The 21,644-nt window shown below is 37.4% G+C and overlaps 1 protein-coding gene across 2 annotated transcripts in view; it reads left to right on the forward strand.

Moving 5' to 3' along the window:
* The window catches only part of KCNH7 (potassium voltage-gated channel subfamily H member 7), a 2,626,261-nt gene that overhangs the window by 164,803 nt on the left and 2,439,814 nt on the right, over window positions 1-21,644 (forward strand). The window lies entirely within an intron of this gene.

A 21,644-nucleotide genomic window follows, 5' to 3' on the forward strand; every position in this document is an offset into this window, starting at 1 on the left:
TTTATCACTGGAAGACAGGAAACAACGCTCACGGTGCTGTATATACTAATAATATATACACCATGCTCTTCATCTCCCACTTTCTTCGTTTTTACCCAAAATGCAAAGCTGACTTACAGTTACCCTCTTCATTGTCCCATAAATAACTGGTTTCACACTTTTGAATTATCCAACTTTTTCATCTCACTGATTATTTGTTTTAATCAAATGTGAATCAATAGGTATTTGCATTAATAATACTTTTATTAAGGTTCTGTGTCTTATATTGAGATAATGATGAACCCATTTAGTATATGTATATCAGGAAAGCATCTCACAAAAACAATTTAGGCACAACATAAATAGAGCACATATTAAAGCACTGCCATCTCTTATGCTGTTCTTGTACAACTACACCTCTTACATTTTCTGCTATGTATCTTTACGATCAGTGCCAAGCGAATGAAGTAAATTACTTTAATAAGAAGAGTGATGCTTTATTATTGGCATTGGTTAAGCTGGACTGAATAAACTAAGGAAAATATTAAGAAAAGCTTGCTGGTGCAAGTAAAGTTGGATCCTCTGGAGATATTTTCAACAATAACTGAAAGGAGAAAAAAGCTTCCACTGCTTAATGAAGGTTTACTGTTTGCCAGCAGTCAACTGGAAGTTCTGTAGTCTTATTGTAAGCCACCTGCTCGTGTTGTAGTATGTGTTAAGTTGCACTTTGTGTGTGTGTGTGTGTGTGTGTGTGTGTGTGTGTGTGTGTGTGCGTGTGTGTGTGTGTGTGTGTGTGTGTGTGTGTGTGTGTGTGTGTGTGTGTGTGCGTGTGTGTGTGTGTGTGTGCATGTGTGTATACATCTTATCTCTTTCTTTTAGATGGACATTTAGTTATAGAAAGATTATATGGATAGATAGATATAGAACATCAAAGCAACCAGGCTGGCTGCAAACACTAGGCTGACCAAAAATACACATGAAAAGTTTAATGATTAAGCGCTTCCATCTCTTATACCACAGACTTTATCTGATGAAGTCTCTGGTGTAGGAGACAAATGCACTTAATAAACTTTATACGTGCATTTTTGGTCATCCTGGTGTTTGTAGCCAACCTGGTTTCTTTGACGTTTTACTACAGCTGTTTGCTTGGCTTGTCATTTTTTTGTGTTATTAGAGAGATATAGACATATGATCTTTCATTTTTTTTTGTGTTCACCATTACTTTTACTAAGTCATGAGAATGCGTCCCACATGTCTAACCTCATTCTTTTAGCTTATTGTAAAACACATTTCTTCTCCTTCTCATCTCCTGTTTAAATGCTGCTTTTCTGTTGTTGCATACTTTACAAAACATTGTGTACTACTCTAGTACATCTATACAGCTATGCATGTAGCATCTTCCGATCGGATGTACAGATAGTACATGGTCTTTATCATCATACTGATCATGAGTGTTACCCTCTTACATCTCCCCACCAATTTAACTGAATTTTGTACTGATATCTGTTCTTTTTCATGAAGAAAGATTTCCATCATGTAGCATCTAAATAAAAAGCCAAAACAGTGAAGTCACAAAGTCATAAACATATCCACTATCATCAGTGCAAAAAAAACAAATACTCACGTTTGTACAGAAAGTGTAATCTCTCCTATTCAGTACATTTCAGAAATAGTATTAGGGATGCTTGGAAGCTTCATCCTTAATACTATTTCTGAAATTTACTAATTTTTGAGTAAGAATAAAATAGGGACTGGGAAGTCACCCTAAAACTAGAACTCCACAAAACACAGAAGCTTTATTCTTGTCCTTGTATTAATGACATCAAACACTGATGTTCATTACTAAAGAACATCATGATGCAGTTTTAAACTGCTTTCCACAAATAATTCCACGTACTCCTTCACTATATGATTCCCACTGATGCTAGAGTACAAGTAAATGTAGGTATATATAAGAGCCAATCCACTAAGTTGGCCAAACAACAGTCTGGGTTCATTGTTATTGGCCCAGAACTTATTCATGCATACGAATGACATACTTTTAAATAACAATATGCTTTGATGATAAAAGAAGATTAACTGTGCTTCACTTAGAAAGTCATTTAATCTAAATATGTGCATTAAAATAATGGACCAAAATTACATCTGTCTGAAATTTCACAATTTACCTTTCAATCATGCGATAGTAAATAGCTGCATTATTTTAGAATAACTGAACACCAATCACTGTCCCTGCAGAATGAATTATTTACTTGCATTTGAAAATGGTTGTCTTACATTTTGCAAAATATAGGACATCTACAAATCAGGCCTTTTTTAATTTGTATTCTTAGGTTATTCTTTAAAAGGAAAATATTAATTAGAATGATTTGAAGTCATATGTTAAATTTACTGAATTATGTATGTGTAACATATTAAGTTATATGTAATGAATTGTGTACCGTCCTGTTATAACACTCAGCAACTCCTGTAATTATAGATTAAAAATAAAGGCATAGTGACTTCTAGTTACTGACAGAAAAAAAATAAATCAGGTATTGTTTTATAACTGCTACTATATGCATAGATTTCTTTTGGTAGAAAATACAAATTTTCCCACATGATGATGCAATAGCAAAATGAGTAATGCAATATCAGAATATGATAATTTGGCAGATATCTTTTTAAGTAAAATGTTATCTTTTTAAATAAAATGGTTGACGTGAACTGCGATAACAGCATAAGGACTTGATAAGTCATTAATCGCATGACCAGTTGGTCAGAGAGTTAGATATACTGACCAGAAGATTAAAAAAAAACAATAAAAATAAGTAACAACAACTTTGTCAAACAGAAGGACAAATTAAATGTTGATGATGATGTTAAAATTATAAAGATCATGATTAATCATATGGATTTAGGTGACAATGAAATCTGCTGTTGATAAGAACTGAATGCATAGTGGTCTGCTAACAGAAGTCACCGTAAGAGAGTGAGTTCTCCAGCACTAATCTTTGGAATGATTGTGGAAGAAGGTCACAGCTGAATAAGTAAATACCCCCCCCCCCCATGCTAGTGAGAATCGTTTTCATTCTGCTTCTAAATGTGTGCTGCTTATACTGCTGACAGGCAAACCGTAAATTTTATAAACCTTATAGTGTATACATGGCAGAAGATGGTAATCTATTTAAGGGGTCTATATTAGATCAGCGAACGCTGATTGATCGACCTTATTGTAGTGAAAGTTAGAAATATCGAAGCAACAGAAACTCAAATTTTTTCCTAGGGAAAGAATTCAGTTGTCCGTTTCTGTTGCTTCAGTATTTTCAGTGCTGTGGTGGAAAGTAAGTGTGTGATTGTGTGGATGTGAGTGTTAGGGTGGGTTAGGTGAGTTAGGGTTAGGGCTCGGGTTAGGTATGTGTGCGATTGTGTGGACATGAGGGTTAGGGCAGATTTAAGTGAGTTAGGGTTAGGGAGCAGGTGAGGTGAGTGTGCGATAGTGACGGACCTTAGGGTTACGGTTTGGGTTAACGTAAGTGGATAGTTAGTGGTGTATGCATAGTTTAGTGTAGGGTTAGGTGTCAGATTTTAGGTGTATGTGTGTGGATTTCTGTTTGGTGTGCTTGTGTTGTGTGTATGTGTTTTGGATCAGCGATTTTTTTTTCCCTAGGAAAAAATCGCTGATCTGACAGTTCGAGATTGTAAGCTTTCGCTTACATAAGGTCGATTAATCAGCGTTCGCTTTTTTAAGTGTAATATAGACCCTATTTAAGCACATATTAAGTCATGACATTATGCTATCAAGACAATATATTTCTTATAAATTAACACAGTTATGGATTTTTGGTTCAATCATGTATAAAGCAATCTATTTTTGGTTTGAAAGATTGTGCGATAACACATAAGTATGTTTTTTCCCATATGGATCATCCCTTGTAAGGTATGTATCCTGCAGTGGTTGAGCCACTAGCCTCAGTTGTGCTTGCACAGATTATTCAGCTCTGTGCTGGTCAGCTTCTGCAGTCATCTTTAGCTGGACATGTCAGATATTGAAGATGTTAACTTTTTGGGGGAAAGTGGCTGTATGCTGCTGTGTTATTTGTCTCTTGCACAGCATAATGTGCAGAGCTGTAGTAAACACAGAGAGACAAAACTGATCAGTCACATCTTGAAGTTATGGGAAAGAGTAGAGGAAGCTAGGCTAAAAAGGGAGGTGATGATTAGTGATCAGCAGTATGGTTTCATGCCGGGAAAGAGCAGTACAGATGCGATGTTTGCTCTGAAAGTGTTGATGGAGAAGTATAGAGAAGGTCAAAAGGAGTTGCATTGTGTCTTTGTGGACTTGGAGAAAGCATATGATGGGTTGCTTAGAGAGGAGTTGTGGTATTGTATGAGGAAGTCAGGAGTGGCAGAGAAGTATGTAAGAGTGGTACAGGATATGTATGAGGGTAGTGTGACAGTGGTGAATTCTGCAGTGGGAGTGACAGATCTGTTTAAGGTGGAGGTGAGATTACATCAAGGATCAGCTCTGAGCCCTTTCTTATTTGCAATGGTGATGGACAGGTTGACAGACAAGATCAGACAGGATGCCCCATGGATTATGATGTTTGCAGATAACATTGTGATCTGTAGTGAGATAGGGACCAGGTTGAGGAGACCCTGGAGAGGTGGAGATATGCTCTAGAGAGGAGAGGAATGAAGGTCAGCAGGACTAAGACAGAATATATGTGTGTGAATGAGAGGGAGGTTAGAGGAATGGTGAGGATGCAGGGAGTAGAGGTGGCGAAGGTGGATGAGTTTAAGTACTTGGGATCAACAGTTCAGAGTAATGGTGAGTGTGGAAGACAGGTGAAGAAGAGAGTACAGGTGAGGTGGAATGGGTGGAGAAGAGTGTCAGGAGTGATTTGTGACAGACAGGTACCAGTAAGAGTGAAAGGGATGGTCTACAAGAGGGTAGTGAGACCAGCTATGTTATATGGGTTGGAGACAGTGGCATTGACAAAAAGGCAGGAGTCAGAGCTGGAAGTGGAAGAGTTAAAGATGTTAAGATTTGCAGTGGGTGTGACAAGGACGGACAAGATTAGGAATCAGTATATTAGAGGGTCAGCTCAGGTTGGATGGTTTGGAGACAAAATCAGAGAGCTGAGATTGCATTGGTTTGGACATGTGCTGAGGACAGATGCAGAGTATATTGGTAAAAGGATGCTGAGAATGGAGCTGCCAGGTAAGTGGAAAAGAGGAAGGCCTAAGATAAGGTTTATGGATGTGGTAAGAGAGGACATGCAGGTGGTTGGTGTGACAGAGCAATATGCAGAGGACAGGAAGAAATGGAAAAAGATGATCTGCTGTGGCGACCCCTAACGGGAACAGCCGAAAGAGAAAAAAAGACAGTATAAACTTCCAAGTCAGAAACATTACAGTTGTCAACCTTTCTTGATTACCAACATTTTGCGAAAAGATGTGTGGATATTCTGATGCAGCCTATGTATTCAGTGGCAGTTGTGTCGCCCACGTGAATTTGACTTATACACTTTATTCACATCTCTGCCATTAAGAAGTTGCAGCTGACTTCAGGTGGACATTTAAGATAGTAAAGATGTTAAGTTTTTGTGGGCAAAGTGATTCTGTGCTGCCATCTCATTTGCCTGTCGCGCACCATAAAGCTAACTGTTGTGTGGGAAGTGCTTGTGTGCTGCTGTGTCGTTTGTCAGTTAAACAGCATAAAGTTATAAGTAGCTAAGTATTTTCAAGTAAGAACAAGGAAAGACCCTTCTGTGACACACACTTCCCAATTAACTTGGACAACATATTTCGGCAGGAGAAGGGCTTGGGAATGAGCCGCTTCTCCTGCTCTGAATCTGGTTGTAGTAATACATAAGTACCATTAAAACTTGTGTTACTGCTACTTTTTGAATCCATATAAAATGTGTATGAGTGTATTTATACTCACAACAAAAATCCTCTGAAGAAAAAATTAGAAGTCTTTTATTGTTCTGACAAAAAAGTTAAGATATTTATAAAATGTTATATGCTCTTGTTTAATGGTTTCACTGCAGATGTCTAGGTACTACTACGTCCATAGAAAGTGTACAGAAGGACAGGTAACAAGGCTGTGGTTGAACACTGTGGACATAAACACCAAAGAACATACTTAGCTAAGTGTGTCAGGAGACTGACTAATGACAGTTTCAAGCAGAATGTTTTGTACATAACCTTTGATTAATGTGGCATGGTGAAGAAACCAAAGCATTTTAGATTTCTATTTCTTTCTCTTAGGTATCCCTTAAGTGGAAATACTTAAGAATTTGTAATATTAAAGCACAGGGTAAGGTGCTTCTTTGATGCGATCTCCTAGATCTGTGTTATAAAGTAATCATGGTTTACTTTTTATTTTTTTAATCTCCCAACAATCAGCATTAGACCTTATTTTCAGACATTTCCTGGGAAGGTAGTGATTTTTATGTTTGTTCTCTTAACTCCACCCCTTACGTTTATTCTCTTAACACCACCCCTAGTGGTCTCATGACAGACTGCCTGCTGCTTACTAGGAGGCACATGCACATAAGCACACACTCTCAACCTCCTAGCTTTGTAACATGTGCACACTAGTTTCCTTCCCTCAGTCAATGCACCTATGCTATAGCAGGTGTCTCAAATGCATAGAACCAGGTGCCCTCCCACATCCAGGATGGGTGAGCTGGTATCAGTCGATTATTCACAATAACCTCCCATCCAGTCCTCCCTGCACTCAGCCTATTAGTGAAAAATGAGATGCGTCCGCATAGGCAGACATCAGTTTGTTACTTTAAATTGTGTGTGTGTGTGTGTGTGTGTATGTCTGTGTGTGTGTTTATGTCTGTATGTGCAATGGAAGACCACCACTTCTTTGAGGAATGTGAATTTTTAAAGTCTATGTTCCTCAAAAGAGGGTACCCCAATGACTTGATTTCAGGTCTTATAGGGGAGGTTAGTGGAAAACGTGCTTCTGGTCACTTTAAACCTATTCTATCTCAGGTAATGATTAGATCTCATAGGACAGAAACTGTCACCACAGGAGAGTTTGTAACAGGGGGTCGTGAAGACATAAATGGTCCTGGCCTGCAAATTGAGCAATACTCTTTGAGTCTTATGACTACATTTTCACTAGACTTTGTAGCTTTGAAAACAGTACTGAGAAAAAATAGGCATTTGTTAACATCTGACAGAGACATACAAAGTAAACTAGGGGATAAACCTCTTGTTACCTGGAGGAAAAGAAAGAACCTAAAAAATCTCACTGAAAGAAGCATTAGAACTATTAGAGGTTTTCCAGGGACATTTAAGTGTGAAGCATGTAATCAATGTAGACATGTTATCACGGGGTCAAAATTTACTATCAGGGGACATGATTATTTCCTAAAGAACAAGTTTAATTGTAATTCTAAGGCCATTGTCTACCTAGCCCAGTGCCAGTGTTGCCCTGGCTTTTATGTAGGCAAGATGGACCGTAAATTCAAGGAGAAAATTAATGAGCACGTCTATTACATTACTAGAGAAAAACAAAGAACCCTTTGGCTAGACATTGCATCGAACATCCGAATCATACCTTTAAGCTCAGGGTCATTGATTCAATAGATTCAGATGTTAGAAGGGGGGCATCCACCCTTATACTTGAGAAATAAGAACTTGTCTGGCAATTAGGACTTTATGCATGTCACACACCGGGGCTTAATGAAATGTGCTCCATATTATCTGTTTTAAAACTTAAGAGCCTCATGAGGTAATATTTGTAACATGCTATGGTTGGCTTTACATCAATATTGCCAACAACTTTAACAATTTTACAACGATCCTCTTGACCTGTTTGTATTTTAGGATCTTTGTATGCTTTTTACTTCTTACCTATCACTTTTAAAGTGTGGAGTGCTTTTTGATGTAAATTACAACTGATAACATTTAACTAGGTCAGATTTATACACTTTGTTATTGTTATTAGTAATTGATTTTATATAGATGTCAATTTAAAACTTATAAAAGAGCTACACCTTATTTACCAGAATACCAGTAAGGTTACTAAGTGTTAGTAATATGCGTTTAAGTATGAGAATAAGCTCAAGTGTGCTAATTAGATCCTGCTAAAGTATTTAAACATGCTTTTGTAGCCAAGGTGTCACTGTCTGATGAATTCAGGAGATTGTTTGCCTAATGAAAAGTGCTTAACATTTACTTCTGGATTTTTGCTATTGGATTTCATTTTAACTTCTCAACTTGTTGCCTGGTATTAAAATCTTGGACTTTTGGAGCACACTCATCTTTGTTCGTTGGTTCTATATTTTCAAGTAACAACAACTGTAAGGAAAGACACTTCTGTGACACACACTTCCAAATTAACTTGGACAACATATTTCGGCAGGAGAAGGGCTTGGGAATGAGCCGCTTTTCCTGCAATGAATCTGGTTGTGGTAATACATAATTACTCTTAAAACTTGTGTTACTGCTACTTTTTGAATCCATAAAAAATGTGTATGAGTGTATTTATACTCGCAACAAAAATCCTCTGAAGAAAAAATTAGAAGTCTTTTATTGTTCTGACAAAAAAGTTACGATATTTATAAAATGTTATATGCTCTTGTTTAATGGTTTCACTGCAGATGTCTAGGTACTACTACGTCCATAGAAAGTGTACAGAAGGACAGGTAACAAGGCTGTGGTTGAACACTGTGGACATAAACACCAAAGAACATACTTAGCTAAGTGTGTCAGGAGACTGACTAATGACAGTTTCAAGCAGAATGTTTTGTACATAACCTTTGATTAATGTGGCATGGTGAAGAAACCAAAGCATTTTAGATTTCTATTTCTTTCTCTTAGGCATCCCTTAAGTGCAAATACTTAAGAATTTGTAATATTAAAGCACAGAGTAAGTGCTCCTTTCATGTGTCACCTAGAACTGTGTTATAAAGTAATTGTGGTTTACTTTTTATTTTTTTAATCTCCCAACAATCAGCATCAGACCTTCTTTTCAGACATTTCCTGGGAAGGTAGTGATTTTTATGTTTGTTCTCCTAACTCCACCCCTTAAGTTTATTCTCTTAACTCCACCCCTAGTGGTCTCATGACAGATTGCCTGCTGCTGACTAGGAGGCACATGCACGTAAGCACACACTCTCAATCTCCTAGCTCCTTGCTTTGTAACATGTGCACACTAGTTTCCTTCCCTCAGTCAATGCACCTATGCTATAGCAGGTGTCTCAAATGCATAGAACCAGGTGCCCTCCCACATCCAGGATGGGTGAGCTGGTATCAGTTGATTGTTCACAATAACCTCCCACCCAGTCCTCCCTTCACTCACCCTATTAGTGAAAAATTAGATGCGTCCGCATAGGCAGACATCAATTTGTTACTTTAAATTTTGTGTGTGTCTGTGTGTGTGTGTGTGTGTGTGTGTGTGTGTGTGTGTGTGTGTGTGTGTGTGTGTGTGTGTATATGTCTGTGTGTGTGTGTGTGTGTGTGTGTGTGTGTGTGTGTGTGTGTGTGTGTGTGTGTGTGTGTGTGTGTGTGTGTGTGTGTGTGTGTGTGTGTGTGTGTGTGTGTGTGTGTGTGTGTGTGTGTGTGTGTGTGTGTGTGTGTGTGTGTGTGTGTGCGTATGTCTGTGTGTGCAACAAAAGACCACCACTTCTTTGAGGAATATGAATTTTTAAAGTCTATGTTCCTGAAAAGAGGGTACCCCAATGACTTGATTTCAGGTGTTGTAGGGGAGGTTAGTGGAAAACATGCTTCTAGTCACTTTAAAGCTATTCTATCTCAGGTAATGATTAGATTTCATAGAACAGAAACTGTCACCACAGGAGAGTTTGTAACAGGGGGACATGAAGACATAAATGGTGCTGGCCTTGCTGGTGAGATATTGACACATGAAGAAACACTCATGAAAAAACAAATATAGTTACATAGTATAATGAAAAATAAACACCAGGGGTTACTTAAGAATAATGATTTATGTATCAGTGTTCAAAGTACTAAATAGCATGGCAGTACAAATTGTTCTGCAAATAAGACAGATGAACAATGTATTTTAATATATAATATACAGATGCTACACAGATAAGAAAACAGTAAGAATACTGTCATAATAAAAGAATAAACCAGAGGTCAAACGTGCATGAGATTAACTATGAAATAGTACAGTGATTGTATGAACATGGAGTAGCTGAAAGGAACATTGGATACGTGTGTGTGTGTGTGTGTGTGTGTGTGTGTGTGTGTACATGTATATGTATATATATATATATATATATATATATATATATATATATATATATATATATATATGTAGGTTTACCTTCATTTTGTCATGAGTGGTTTGTGCGACTTCCTTTCATCGACAGGACAAACGCAAGAAGCTCACAACGGTGACTCACATATGTTCAAATGGTTGCAATGCAAATGCATTTAGCCATTCAAACATATGGAACAAATGTCGAAAATGGTTTTCAGCTAAACCATTTTCGACATTTGTTCTTGGAAGTGTTCCGCTATTTGCTCTAATGAGTCACACAAAAGCACAATCGCACATACCATTTCCGACAAGATGAAGGTAAACCATATATATAGATAGATAGATAGATAGATAGATAGATAGATATATGGCTCCCTATTGAAATGTTGGCACTCAAAATGCACAGTGTCAAAAATCCGAAAAAAAATGAAAACCTGAAGAAGAGGGATTGTTAAAAAATGTTCTTCTCCTTTAAGCTTCTTTTTGCAGCACCCCCTGCCACATACCTTGAGATTATGTATACCAACTCCAAGATCGCCATATCTCAGAAAAAAGGGAATATACAGAGAAACGGCATCACAGACTTAGCATATGTAAGTCTTATCATTCAGCTACTCATTCACAGTATTTCAGGACTTGCGCTTCAAACATTTAAAAGCAGCTTCCTAAATTATAATAGCTTTCTGACACTGGAGTGATATGAGTATAACATAAATTACTCATATGGTGATACAGCAGAATACCAAGTTGATAAGAAGATGATTCTTCAGCAGAGACTTGAAAGAAATCCTTTTATATGAACTTGCAATTCTGAGAGGGAGCTTATTCCATAACTTACTGATGCAGGCAGAAACACTTGTGTCACTGTGCTGGTTGCAAAACCTGGAAATATTAATGTGATAGAAAATAAAGTCTCTGAAGGACTGTTGGGGCCCTCTAGATGATAGCGTCAGGTAAACATGGTCAGTCTGGGCTATACAGATAGTTGTATATCAGGCAATTTTGACATGAGGTAAGGTATTGACTGAATTTGATGCAATCGAGTTCAGCAGAGAATGATATTGAAGTGTACAACTACTTTGACTTGCAGCAAACTATACAATTCCTTTGTATGCTTTTTCTGATTTGCACTGAAGTGGTGAAGCCACGAATGTGCAGTGGTGAGAAGTATGCACATGTAATGGTAGAAGGTAACATCTGACAGTGGCAAGTCCTTTTGTGACAGCATGGAATGACTTAGTCATGTCCTGTATGCAAATGAGGTTGATTTTTGTAACAGCATTCTTTATATGTAGATTATGTTTAACCTGGTCATCAAGTCTTGTACCAAAACTTTTAGAAAACGTAATAGATGTTGAATCCTGTTTGATATTGAGGGAACGTTTTTCTTTAAGTGATACTAAAGTAAGGAACTAAAAAAGAAAGTCTGGATTCAGTTGCACAAGGACGAGGTATAAGAAAAGAGCATAAATTTGGTTTTAGAGGCGTTTAGGTGAAGCAGTTGCGGTTTAGTCAAGATACACGAGGGTGGAAAAATCTATGAAGTAGAGTACAGAGAATACTTACAGAACTTTGAGAGAATACAATGAAAAAGGCTAGATGTATCAGATAAGTTAGCATGAGAACATCCGTGTCTTTCACACAGACTGAGTACTGAACCCTTGCAGGGCACAAATGCCTTCTTGAAGTTGGGCTCACACTGAGTTGTTCCCTATTATTCTCTGTGACCTGTTTTTTAAGATGGGAAAGAAAACAACATAGCGAACAAATGCAGAAAAAATCTTTTTTTTTTTTTGGATTTACAGGAGCTTAGCATATAGTACAGTATCAAATCTTTTTGACAGAATAAATAAAATTGTTCCATTACAGCTGCTTAGGTACAGCTCTTCTCAGCTGCATTCTGCAAGGTCAAGCAGGGTTGTCCTGACAGCATAATCTACTTTAAGATAATTCAGAATATGAGAAGCTAGATGAAGTTCTAGAATGTGAAGTTGTTGATGACTGCATTTGCCACTGTTTTTGATACAGACATTAAGGAATGGGGTGGGAAATATTAAGAGAGGTAGAAGAGAGACAGCAAATAATTATTGCTAGTGATGTGTGGCTTTTTTTCTACTCCTGGTAGTTCTATTTATAAGAATTGTCACGAGGCAAGTAGTTAAAGGGCCTGTGATGTTAATAATTAATGGACAGATATTGTCCATGTCTGGAACATTTAGTCTGATTTTACTGAGTATTTTTTAAGGCTGAGCATACACATGCATTTTGGACAGTAAAATAGACCTATCCTATAGAAGTAGGCCGGGCAGGATAAGAGTGTTATGGACTGGGTACAATCATTTATAGTGAGTAAAACATTGTCTATTTTTTGTGCTGCTAATGCATCATAAAGATGTAGGAATGGGAAGAAGGTATGAGAATGTTGACAATCTATAATGAGTTTCTTTTCCTTCTTTGACTATAAATGTGTTGTTTTTGCTGTTCAATGAAATATTTATTTGTGGAAAAAATGGGAGATTTCATATAATTTCATACAGTGCAAAACTTTATGAAGTCACAAATGAAGTAGGGGAAAATGTGTGCATACTGCTTACCTATATCTGCCTAATGCATTTGATACAATACCCTACCCGGGCATTGTCAGCAAACTTACAGAACTAGGTATAAACCCTTTTATAACACGCTGGATAGCTAGCTGCTTCACTGGTAGGACTCAGGAGGTTAGGATCAGTGAGGCCACTTCCAACAAAGAAGGTGGTCACCAGCAGAGTCCCCCTGGGCTCTGTGATAGGCCCACTCCTCTTTGGCATCTACTTCTCAGATGTCAAAGCCAATGTCAAAAGTCTGTGGCTAACAAAGTTTGCAGATGATTGCAGACTGGGAGCAGTCATTGAATCCCTCCAAGACAATAGCACCCTTCAGGAAAGTCTAATATAGACAAACTCTTGGTGTCAAAGCCATGGCTTAAAACTTAATAACAAGAAATGCATTATAGTACTTTTTGGAAAGTCTGCCACCCCAGGTAACTGTCATCAATTAAACACCCTTCAAAGCTAATTCACAAATCATGGATCTGTGAACTCATATAGATATTAACCTAGCCATTGACCAATATGTGTCCAAGGTAGTTAGAAAATCCTTCGATATTGGTGAACTTATAAGCAAGGGCATGGCACCTAGGTTTAGAGAGGTCATTATATCACTGTACTCATTCCTCATCAGGTCCACCATAGAGTATAATGCCACATTCGGTATGTACTTAAGTCGCTATGTACTTGACAAGACACATGCAGCAACTGGCACATCTCAAAAGGTTCCTTACAAAAAGAATACAGGGAGTAAACACAATGTCCTTTGCTGATCACCTCAAAGCCCTGTCTCTTTACTCAGTATCATACAGACTTCAGAGAGTTGATCTTTGCCTCACATACAAGGCATCCCTGGACCCTGGTTTGATGAATCTTTTGCACATCTGTGAAACAAAGCATCAGAACTACTGGATTAAAAGACCTACATTTTGCTTACAACATAAATAGGACTTGTTGGAGAGACAGATATGTTTGTCAAAGAATTCCCATTCTCTGGAGTAGGGTCCCCGTCCATGTGAAACAGAGGCCCTCCCTATTCCTATTTAAGTACAACTTGGGCCAATGGAAGGCTTATCGGAAATTCACCCCCGGTCTGACTCCTATGGCTCTGATGGACAGAGGCAGTCAGTAAATCGCCCTCTATAAATCAAATAGAAATCAAATTTGTGGGTCACATATGGGACGCATGGCTAGAACTTTTAATGGACCTAGTGGTTGTTAGCCTAGTATATATCTAGAAACTTATTTTGTGGTACACATCCAAAGTGTTCAAGTGTATTGTCCTGTTTGACCAGCCTTGAAGTATATTTATTTTTGATGTAAATAGAGACACCTCCACCTTTAGTCCCTGCCTGTGAAGTAGCTGGCCTAAATGTGTGCAAGGCATTATAACCTTGCACTGTTGGTGTGCTCTCTGTACTTTAAACTATGTCTCAGTTCCACACAGACAGCATCATTCTCTAGGGTAAAGAGATCTTCTAGGGAGTGAATTTTTTGTTTAGATTCCTAGCATTGAGCAGTGATACCTTTAGATTTTCATGGTTTTGATTTGCTATGTCGGAAGTACTTTCAGTGTGGCATTGCCTACAAAAGGCACTAATGGGGGAAGACAATGGTTTAGCTAATATTTGAAAGCTTAGAGGGAAGTGGTACAGACCATCACTGGCAAAGCAGTGTGGTCTTTTGACCATCTCCTTCCATGCTGACAAATATTGCACCCCCTTAGAATGACACCAGAAACTAAGCCAATTATTAAAGTCTATCCTCTTTTGTTCATATTGTGACATCATTTTTGGAGAAGGTTAAAAATGCTGCTCAATGCCAGGCTCATACCAGCCCAAGACACATATTCTGAGAGCTCCATGATGTCTCTCTTCATATAGTCTAGGGAGGTACATCTCAGGTCATTTACTCCCACATGGACTATGAGTGAGTCACATTGGTAATTGTGGTCCAATGACCTGAGTCCATGTGTAATGTGATGGATCCTAGCCCCTGATAAGCAACTGACTGAAACTTTCTCCTTACTCAGCCCAGTGAGAGGGACATCAGTGTGTCTCATGATGGAGTCTTCAATGACTAGAATGTTGGATTATATGGTGGCTTGCATGATGGGCTTAGAGGTAGAGGATCTATGAGATGTAGCTCTATGTGTTGATGTGAGTGTTGTTTTGAAAGAGTGCATTTGGGGCTGCTGAGGGTATTTGTTATGTGTACTTCGTGTAGGAGGTCTTTGTGGTTTAGGATAGTTACATGTAAGTGCCTCAGCATATGCAGGCCTATGTGTCTGCTTTGAATTTTGCATGATGGGTGCAGCATGTGTACTACTGACAACCTTATTGACATTAGGAGTACTTTTATGTGACAGCTTTACCTCCAGTGACATTGTGTAAATGCATCTCTCACATACCATATCAGTTTGTTTGAGAATTAACTGGTTGTCAGTAAACATGAGGTAATTTCTACATTGCCTCAGGATGCCCATATCCACCAAGACAGTAACGGAGACAGTAGGAAAGTTCATATCCATGGCAACAGACCCTTTTTTATTGATAAGACAGTTGGTGTGAAAATATCAATCACTGTCAGGAGTATCCGGTTTGCAACTATGTGGACAGTGCTTGTCACTGCAAACTAGTTGACCTGTATGCAACTAGGTATTGGAGAAATTTCAATTGTATTTTTACTGAAAAAATGTCACTGAAGGTGTCTCAGTCTGTACAGAGCACTGCCAAACACTTGAGGGGAAACTAATACATAGACCTAAAAAATTTAAGGATGAAGTATTTAGGCAGATATTTTGAAGTTAGAAAGAAATCAAGCAGTACTTACTAAAAACAAATAATTAGCTTGTCAAGAATGATGAAAAGAGGAGAGTCACATGAATGAATGGCCAAGGCATTTGACACAATACCCTACTTGGGTATTGTTGACAAACTCAAGAGGTTAGGTACAAACCCATATGTCACTTGGTGGATAGCCAGCTGGCTCATAGACAGGACCTGGAAAGTTAGAATTGGGGAGTCTACCTGTACAAAGAGGCCAGTCACAAGTGGAGTCCCTCAGGGATCAGCCCTTGGACTGCTCCTTTTTGGCATTTACTTCTCAGAAGTCAAGGCCAATGTTAATGGTCTCTGGCTGACTAAATTTGCAGATAATTGCAAATTAGGAGCTGTCATTGAATCTCACACTGCCACAAATGTTCTCCAGGAGGGGCTGACACAGACAAACAACTTGTGTCAGAGCCATGGACTAAAACTAAATTCCAAAAAATGCATAATAGTATCCTTTGGGAAGTCATCCATCCCTGGTAACTATCATATTGACAACACACCCCTTAGAGTTGACCCAGTAGTCAGGGACTTAGAGACACATATAAATAGTAATCTAGTCTTTGATCATCATGTGTCTACAGTGGTGAGGAAATCATTCATTATGCTATAAACAAAGGTATAGCATCTAGGTCCAAGTCCACTGTATTCAGCATTAATCAGACCTATCATTGAATACAATGCCCCCTTTGGTATGTACCTAACCAGGCATATCCAATAACTGGAACATCCACAGACGTTCCTCACTAAAAGAAAATAGGGCATACGTAATGTGTCCGATGTAGACCACCTCAAGGCCCTGTCTCTGTATGCTGTCTCCTACAGGCTTTTGAGGGAAGATGTATGCCTGGTATACAGGTATCATCAGACCCCACTCTGATGGACCTCCTTCATATGCACAAAACAAACAGCACCAGAATTACCCATTCTAAAGACTTAAACATTGCCTGTGATATAAATAGGACCTGTTGGAGAGATAGGTATGTATCCCAGAGGCTACCCCATCTATGGAACAGGCTCCCCATCCATGTGAAGCAGAGTTTCTCCCTAACCCAATTCAAGTGCAACTTGGAAAATTGGATGGGAAACCAGACATTCATCCTGGTGTGGCACCTATGTCTCTAATGCAAACAGGTAACCTGTAAATGGTTCATCTCCCAGGCCCATGCTTACACTTATCAAGGGTATCAGAACTTGTCAGAGATTTTGGATGCATGGGTAGGCTTAAAAAGACCCTTGTGGTCATTAACCTAGTAAACACCTATGAACCTATGAACCTATGATTGTCACCATAAATGAATATTAAGAAAACAAGCAAAAACGGCCAAAATAATCCACAGCAAACTAAGAAACAGTGATAAATGACCGGACTCAATAGTGACAAAATAAAAAATTTAGTAAAACAAACCACACTTCACAAGCACTTTCATCTCTCATGGAGGCTTCATCAGATATTGTCATAAATGAATATTAGCCAAAGTGGAAGCTTATATACATTTTTTTCTATAATAGTCCAGGTTAAGCTATATACACGCGAGTTAATAAGGCATTGAGAAGGTTTACCCAACCAGTGGTATGTCTGATCTCAGTGAATGAGTAGTTCAAGCTGCATATGGGAGTCCTCCAGGGTGGGAGGCATATGCTGATATACTAAAAATATTGTAATATGAAGGTTGCAATGGTCACACACCACCATTTTGTCTGCAAAACTATGTGAATTCTGCTGCCCAGGTTGTGCTGGCTTGTACTGACAGCAGTTTGCTGTGTGGTATTTCATAATAACTCATGCAATACTCACCATAGCTGCACATACAGCAATATTTTGAATTGCTTAGTTACAGACTGTGCAAATTAGTGATTCAGCAGAACAGCTGTGAGCAATTAGTCTGCCTGGGTTAATGAGATCTTCTGCATTATCTCAGGTGCATGTTAACATGTATTTCAGATTTTTCTGCCTCTGCTTTGTGGATAGCTGTTGGCATTTCCAAGGGCAGTTCCATGAAATGTAGCACTGTACTCTGCTAAACAGATACTCTTTATAAATTTTAGCTGAATTAGCAAACACCAAGATGGTAACAATGAATGAAATTTCATGTATACTGTTAGTATTCTGGTACTGAATAAAACTATTCTTGTAATATAATGCCAAATCTTTCAGTTACAGAATTATATGAGTTTTAAAATATTTAGTACTGGTATTAAAATTCTTACTCCTTAAATGAATTCCATATCCTGAAAACCAGATATAGTTATGATAAATGCTTGATGATGCAGGCAGTGTACAGGGAGAGCCCACTGTGACACTTGGAGCATATTGAGATCTTTAGAAAAAGGTAGGAGCAAACTATATGTGAAAAACAAGGGGAATTCTGGGAACAATACATACAGGGGAGGAATGAAGTTTAAAAGAAGGCAGGACTTAAATGACCTATGCAATATTTGACTGAAAATGATTGGGTAGTTATAAGTGATGTATAATGTTTGCAACTGTGAGTGTGTTAGTATGGTTTGTGATGTAAACTGCTTGCAACTAGGATTGTGTTGGTGTGGTTTGTTTTCATTTATATAAACGTATGATTGTTTATGTTATAAGTGATGATTTAATAATGATGTTTCTTGTTTAAAAAAGGGGCAGGTATTACACATAATTTATGTAATATTTCTTAGGTTATATGATATATTTAGCAATATATGTGAAGCAGAATGTTTGTTAATTTTAATTTGTTAATACAGTTTGATTACTTTTGTAAAAATGTAAATTTGCCTGCAACACAAGTGATAATTCACTAAAGGTGTTTTAAAAAAGGATATACTTTTTATAGAGACGTATCTTAAAAGTCAGCCTGAAATTCACAGAATTTAAATGTTAAAGTAATATAGCTCTCCTTCTCTTTACTGGGGGATTGCTACTCTTTTTTGGACTATATGCCTGGCAGTTCCTGTTAAAATCACATATATGCTTTTTAGGCATTGTACTGCAATGGTTCTATACAAAATTATTTTTTAAATCAAATAATAAACTTTGATTTATTGAGTTCCAAACTGAAGTAAATTCTGGAATACATTTAAAAAAATCAATATCATCAAAGTAAAAAAATATATATCATCAAATAAATGAATAAAACATAAAGCCTTAGTTAAAACACTTCATTCAAGACTGGTGAAAACAAAGCCCACAATGTAACTATCCAGTAATGCTCCTTATTGGACAGATTATTGGTCCACCCCAGTTTATTGAACATAACAGGCAAAATTCTTTCAATCCCAATGAAAGTACAAACAGTTCCCTAATATTTCTTAACATGTTTGTATATAGGGCATTAGTCTCCCATTTGAAATAGATATCTCTTAGATGTTCAAAAATCCATATTCTAAAATGTCTTGATGTTTTTCCAACATAAAAGGCAGAGCAATTACAAACCACCACAACAATTAACCACTTGATATCACATTATTAAACATTTAATATCACAAACCTTGGAGACATTAGCAGAGGTAAAAGAATGACTTTTGCTTACAACCATTCAGGCTAAAGAATTCTTACAGGAAAAACAGCTAAGTGCCTTTACCTTCATTGGGGTTAAAATAATTTTTCATATTAAATTCATTAAACTGCAGTGGACCAGGATTCAATCCAATGAAGAGCATTCTTGTATAGTTATGTTGGGGGCTTTGTTTTTACCAGGCCTGTATGAATTGTTTTAACTAAGGCTTTATATCATATTGATTTATTTGATGATACCTTTTTTATTTTGATTTTTAAATGTGTTCCTGAATTAATTTCAGTTTGTAATTAAATAAAGTAAGATTAAGATGAATATACAAAAAATACATAATTAGTGCACTTAGTAGAGTTAGACTGAATGCTACTAAATTGCCTGGTCTTAATGATCATCTTTTTATTTGCAATGTTCATAAAAGATTTATGCACTAATGATATGTTTTTGTTATATTATGAGTGTTTAGTAAGGGTCTCCCATAGTTTATTAGGTATATTTGATTTATTGATGAATTTATTTGATGTTTTGATGAAATAATGTTTAAAGGAATAATGTATTTTGGTTTGCTTTGTGATCCTATCAGATAGTTTGATCATGTGACTAAGTGACTTTTTTATATAAAACAAATGATTTTAGCACCTTGTTTTTTTCCCTTCAATGTTGGCATTTTTTCACCATGTAGGGGACAATTTCGTGTTGGTTGCTAGTTATTTAGTAGTTTGTAACTGCTAAGCCTTTTATATAGGTGAAGCATCTAGACATTTTAGAACACAGAATTTAGAACATTTGCGCAATAATCTTTACAAAAGGGAGAATAATGCCTTTTATAATCATGTTAAGAAATGTCAGTGACCTGCTGCTACTTTTGTTATGAATGAAAGAATTTTGCCTATTATGCCCAATAAACTGGGGTGGACCAAGTTTCTGTCAATATGGAGCATTACTGGATAGTTAAGTTAGGACATGTGTTTTCACCAGGCCTGAATGAAGTGTTTCACTATGGCTTTCTATTTTATTGATTTATTTGATGATAAAATTTTTTACTTTGATAACATTGATTATTTTAACTGTGTTCCTCAATTAATTTCAGTTTGGAATTAAATAAAATAAACTTTAAAATTTCATTTTATAAAAAAAGTTTTGCACTTATCTCCTGCTGACATTTTATATTTAAATGAACATGCTACACTGTTTTTTATAACACTGAGGAAGGCATTTTGCTGAAAGCAGTCCGTTTTTGTAGCAATACATTATTTATTTATTTATTTTTTGGCAAGTGAATCAGATTCTCATAGAACATTTTTTTCTGTTCCTCATAAAATTTCTGGTTTCCTGGTAAATTGTTGAGGATTAAAATCACTAAATAATGACATATGCTTGAGTTTCAGACTTGGTACCATTTAGAAAATGCATGGTAATACAGATGCTGTTATCCTATTGAGTCTCTATGTTTATAAGAGCAATATTTAAAAATTGTCCATTTTGGGCCTTCATCCCCTATTATTTTTCATTTTGCCCAGACTTTCTGCACAAAGAGGTTGGAAGGTATGATAGATGTAGATACAGAGGTTCTCTATTGAAATTGCAAAGGTTCACTTACCCGAATATGGAAACGTTGACACGTATATGTCAAAACGTGAAAACACCGATCGTCTTGAGGCAGGAAATCTGAAATGTCGAATCGGTTGGCCCTTCTGCGGTATAGCTCCGTAAGGTGAGTGTGCGATCATTACAGACCTTAGGGGTAGGGTGCAGGTTAAGGTAAGTGTATAGATAGGAATAGTGTGCGATAGTTACGGACCTTAGTGTTAGGGTGCGGGTTGAGGAAAGTGCATAGATAGTAACGTATGTAAGGTTTAGTGTAGGGTTAGAAGTTGGGTTTTGGTTAGTGTATGTATGTGGTTTATTTATTTTGTTTGGGTAGGTAGTATGTAGCACGCGGTGGGGTTGGACAACTATGACGGTTCGAGATTTTGAATGTCGTGGTTTAGGGTGTTCGGTGTATTCGCGCTTCGGGTAATATGTGTAGATGATTCCGTATTCGCTGTTTAGGACTTTCATGGTTGTAATATAGACCCAATACAGATATATGTTTCATTTCTTCAAATGGGATTTTATCAAAGGAAAATTTTGCAGCATTTTTTGAACTGTATTAGTCTGACAGTTGCTTTGCCAGTGGTCATTCTGTATGTTTGACAGGATGCATTTGGTCATCAGTTAACACTATAAGTTAACAAACCGTTGTCAGTCATTTATACTGCTTAGTGGGGATTTACAGTTAGGGTCAGAGCGTGGGAGGGTGTTAGATTTAGGAGGAAAGGGGTGCTAACATTAGTATTGGGGTAGGGGAGTTAGTGGTTAGGGAGTGTGAGGGGAGTCATAGGCTTATGGAGAACTTGGGAAGTTTAAATTTAGGGGGTGGAAGGAGAGACTTAGGTTAAAGACTGACAGGAAGATTATGTTTAGGGACTGAGAGAGGAGTCTTAGGGTTAGGGAGTGATCATAGAAA

This window comes from Protopterus annectens, chromosome 6.part0, assembly GCF_019279795.1.
Source record: "Protopterus annectens isolate FY-2018-M chromosome 6.part0, PAN1.0, whole genome shotgun sequence".
NCBI classification, from domain to species: Eukaryota; Metazoa; Chordata; order Ceratodontiformes; family Protopteridae; genus Protopterus; species Protopterus annectens.